General features: G+C 38.7%; 1 pseudogene; it reads left to right on the top strand.

Moving 5' to 3' along the window:
• LOC132114937 (WD repeat-containing protein 6-like) lies at window positions 1–4,238 on the top strand (annotated as a pseudogene).
• Window positions 4,239–5,163: the final 925 nt, after the last annotated feature.

The raw sequence follows: 5,163 nt of genomic DNA, 5'->3' as shown, positions 1-5,163 counted from the left end.
ATGGCGACTCCTATAGAGTCTGCTGTGATGAACAGCACTGTGCTTGTTGCTCCAGTGACTGCGCTTGAATTACTAAAGGAGGATTTCCTGCTGACAGGAGACTGACATTCATTCTTTTAATGATCAGGTAGCAAAACATCAAGCTAAAAATCCATGTTGGAATAAACTATGCAGGCTATGACTCATGGGCCATTTTTGAGGTGGTTTTCTGCTGGAAGAGTTTAAAAAAAGTAAAAAAAAAAACTTTCTGTATTTGGCAAAGAGGGTTTGGGTTAGAGGTCTTCTCGGGTCCTAAAATCTGTATCCAACCCAAATTGACCCGAATCACTTCTTACCCTAACCCGCTGTGCCTAAATTAATTTTTTTTAAAGAAAAACCCGACCCTAAACAGACCCGATGAAATTAGCAAGTTTATTTTAAATTACCCGATGCTGATAATACTGAACTCAACCCATGTCTGAGGCACTTGTCGAAGTTTTAGACCGGAACCCACTCGGTTCTCGGATTGGACGTCAGATTTTTGAATCTAAGTGGACCTGTGAAGAACTCTAGTTTGGATTATCTTCTTCTATCTTATTCTTTGTGTTTAGGAAATGCATGTCTCTAATCCATAATTGTATTTGTGTATTTATCTCTACAAACATATTCATATTCATAACATTAATTTGATAAATTCTTTCCTGTTAATTGTGTCATTTTGTAGACTTCAAGACTGGACATTTATTGGCTGAAAGGACAACCACACCCAATGTTAGGCATATCCTTGGCTCACAATTCTGTGCTGCTCCTTGATGCAGAAACTGGTAATTTTCTCTCCTTCTACTCCTGCATAGAGACCTGTCTTCTCTACTCAGAACTTATGATTGGTCCAAATTGGGATCCTTTACTGCTTGTAGGTGGGACTGTTTTCAATCAGCTTGTGATGGCCAGTCCCAGGTAGAGAGATGCCTGTTGCGCTAAAGTGGAGTCATTTTCAGCCTTTGCTACCTCCAGAAACTGGGTGGCTGGCTTCTGCCTTAGCTGACCGCAGTGTTCGTTTGTGGAGCGTCGGCACGTTGGGTGGAGATACAGGCTGTGGAGAGGAATCCCCAACTTCTATTCGGGTGCTTTATGGGCACCAGGCACGTGTCTTCTGTGTCAGGCTTGCACCAAACCGTGTATTCAGTGCAGGAGAAGATGGAGCATGTCTGCTCTGGGAATGGGGAGGTGAAGGAAAGGTTGGGCATACATTGATTTAGAGGGCATAGGTCAGGTGGAGTGAGGGCTTTGGCTGTCAGCAAAGGAAGTATAGGCTGTAAGGAGGGATGGATGGCTACTGGTGGTGCAGATGGTGGGGTAAGATTATGGAGAGTAGCAGAGGAGAAGAAAGACAATAAGGAAACTCAGGCAGAGGCTCAGCTGGATCTGGGGTTTAAAAGGCAGGGTTGTCCCAAAGTGGTCCGATTAATGGGTGAGGGTGATCCAAATAGTGTTCTGGTCTGTACTGATCAAGGAGAGGTGTGCCTTAGTCAGGGTGACACCTGGGATGTCATTTGGCAAGGGGGAGCAGAATACCAGTTGTGTGAAATCACAAGCATCCAAGTCCAGAATTAAGATTGCATTGTGTGGGTGTGTGCAGTGGGTAATCTAAATGGAGGTGTCCAGGTGTTCCTGGAACGGCAGCCATGTGTGGGAGTCTTGCTAAGAGCTGGTGAGGGTAAAGTTCACTCTGTACTTTGGGGCAAGGGACAGTTTGAAGGGTCCTGGAGTTGGTGTCTTTTTGCATCGGGCTCTGAGGGACTGGTTTATCAATGTACAATAAAAGTGATAGAGAATGAATCGGGCCTGCATATGAAAAAGGAAACTCTTCTTCCGTTCCTGCTGCCACCATGTGCCAAACGCTGGCTTACTGTGTGTTTTCAACTGTAGGCTTTTCAGCGTGACTGAGAGCAGTAGGAGTTTTGACTTGGAGACTGGGAGTCTTTTTACCATCAGAGGTGTGTGCTCAGCGTCGCCACCTACAAGCTGGAAGACTCCCAGGACAGAAAGTAAGGTCATGCGGTACATTTATCAAACCCTTTAAATATTCCATGTAAAAAAAAATTCTTAGATTTATTTTCCTTTGTCCTCTTTCTGTCTCAGGCTTTTGTTGCTCTTGAAAATGTATTTTAGTTAATTTTTGCCAGTTGTCTTTATATTTTTGTTTATATTATGTTTATATTGTTTATATTCTTGTCAAAATTAACAAGAATTGTTTTTACATTTATTTTACATTAACGTTAGTAACGCTGACTTATAATGCATGGTTTTAGTTCGATAAGACATTTCTGTGCAGAAAAGAGTAAGTCTTCCTTAATTTTCCTAGATTATCTTTGCCACTCTGTCATCAGTGCAGTTTGAATTCAGATTATTGGACCCATACCAACCGGGTCAGCAGAGTGTTGGATTTTCTTCACAAAACCATTTATCAGGATGTATTTAGGTGCTAAAACTAATTCTCTCTCTCCTTTTGTCCAGTCTTTTTCTATCTTTGTTTACCTATAAGAGTCTCACCTCCCTCCCTTCCATCGTTTCTGTCTCTCAGGAGCTATTATTGACAGTTGTTGCATTGGCAACTTATGTAACTTCAAGAATTTTTTTCCCTGCAACCTCCCTAAAAGACTAGTATAAATACCCACTTTGCAGCATTTCCTTCATCTGAACATAAATGGTCTCTTCCTTCTAGGCGCTGTTGGCTATGGGTCTGTGCAACTCAATTGGCGGGATGTTCCAATGCTTTCCAGTAAGCTGATTCATGTCTTGCAGCACAGAGTACAGGCTGACAAATTCAAGTGTGAACACCTACTATTTCTGGTTAACAACCTCATGTTACAGTTACACAAACATGTACAATTTGGAACAAGGATCACAAATACCACCTTCAATAACAAAGTATTTCTTATATGGATATAGCATAATAAGGTGGTTTTATAAAGTGTATTTGTGTGCTTCAGACAGTTTAGCTGTCATTATTTTAGTGAGTCTGCAAGGGGGTTTTGCAGTTAAAGTTAAATGTGTGCCTAAACTTTGGAATACAGACCGCTTGGACCTGGTAAGGGAAACCAGTCCATTTATCCTTACATAACTGACCCATGTACAGCATGTTCCAAAATCCTGTTCCATGTAGGCCTCTCATCCAGGGTGTTTCCTGTGTGTGTTTCCCACTGAGACTGCAGGTAGTGTGGGTAGTGACACTACTCAGTGCCCTGGTGTTAACTCTGGACCGGGGCTTGACATTGCAATTGTTTTCTCTCTTTTTACCATTGTGTTCAGGACACAGCAGTGAGTCATCTGTATTGTCTGATATTTATCTCCCTCTATTTTCTCTTTCAATTATTCATCTTTCTCATACTAACTCTTATTCTTCCTCTTTCTCTTTCTAAATTTCTCAGGCCCAGACCTTCTGTTGTCAAGCATATTGCTGGCACAGACTGTTACAGCGATCTGGAGAAATACTCAAGGGTAATATTTGCACACAATCCAGCTAGAAATCAGCCTAAGCTGTTTTAAAACGTGGTTAACCATCTTAAGCAGTTTCTCAGCTTAAACAATGTGATCTGTCAGTCCTAACAGCTGTTTTTTTTCTTCAGATGAGCAACTACCTAATCCAGGTAATGACCATAAATTACCAACATACTACCAGTCAAAAGTTTGAAATAATTAATCATTTTTCAGCATTTGTGTTTGTGTGTTCATGTTTTAAAGTCATTTATGGTCACCAAGGCTGCGTTTATTTGATAAGAAATATAGTTATATACAATTTTAAATAATTGTTTCCTATTTGCATATATTTTGAAATGTACTTCCTGTAATGGCAATGCTGAATTTATTAATATATTTATTAATATGAATTATATATAACAATTATATATTTTATAAATAATTGTATTACTTATTAATATTACATATTATTGTATATTAGAAATATTCCTCTTAGTACATACGTATAATATAAATATAAATCCCTGAATTTTGTGTTGATTTAGGCACCCCAAGTCCCTGGAGTGACTGTGTTTGTCTGTTGTAATCCACTTTAATACGCTAATGCAGACCAGACCTTTACATCAGTCAGACAGGTACAATATCTATCAAAGCTCCCTGCTTTCCATTCACTGAGTCACATTTTATTATTCTTTTTGTATATGCAGGCAGTTAATGAGAATCCTGAAGTAAGTCCTCCAGGCCAGCAGGTGGTTCAGAGATATTCTGGAGCTCAGTAGAGTCTCCATCAAGGACTCCGTGGCCATGGGCTTATTAAAATCGTGACCATGACCATGAAAACACCACCACCCACACCATTATAACAATTTATGCATGTTCACTGTATTCAGTTGATTCTTTAGTTTTGATAGTTATATTTCAAACATCCGATTCAGCTGGATACAAAGGTATAATTAAACTTGAATTAAATTAAATTCAATTCAAGGTTATTTGTATAGGGCTTTACGACACAATGTTTTTGTAACATGAGAAATATGTTTTTCAAAAGACAAGTTGCTGTCTAATATAACACCCACAGTACATCCGTCTAGTTGCAAATTGCAATCTACGAGTTTCTGTGTACTGTTTTTTGGTCCAATAAATAATATCTCTGTCTTATCTGAATTGAATAGGAAAATATTATTGGTCATCAAATCTTTGAGATACATTTCTGTTGTTTTCTATGTACTTTTGAAACAGCCTGTCATCACCCATGGTTAAACCTGAATTAAGGCAAGACAATGCAAGGCCAGGCAAGTTTATTTATATAGCACATGTCGTACACAATGGTAATTCAAAGTGCTTTACATAAAAGAAAGATCATGAAATCATGAAGAAAAATAATTTCAAAAATAAAGCAAGCAATATAAAAACTTTGTAAATGATTTAAAAAAACTTATTTAAAATGAATTTAAAACATTTAAAAATATAAAATGATTTGACATAAAATACAGTGAATATGTAAAATACAGTGCAATCGATTCGGACATTGCACAGTGCTCATTCAATAAATGCACAGCTAAACAGATGAGTTTTGAGTCTAGATTTAAATGTGACTAGTGTTTTAGCACATCTGATCTCTTCTGGAAGCTGATTCCAACTGCGGGCGGCATAGTAACTAAAAGCGGACTCCCCTTGTTTTGTATGAACCCTTGGTATTTCTAA

The sequence above is a fragment of the Carassius carassius genome, chromosome 34 (assembly GCF_963082965.1).
Source record: "Carassius carassius chromosome 34, fCarCar2.1, whole genome shotgun sequence".
Classification (NCBI taxonomy): Eukaryota; Metazoa; Chordata; class Actinopteri; order Cypriniformes; family Cyprinidae; genus Carassius; species Carassius carassius.
Note: the sequence above shows the minus strand (reverse complement) of the source record. Positions and strands in the feature narration are given on the sequence as shown.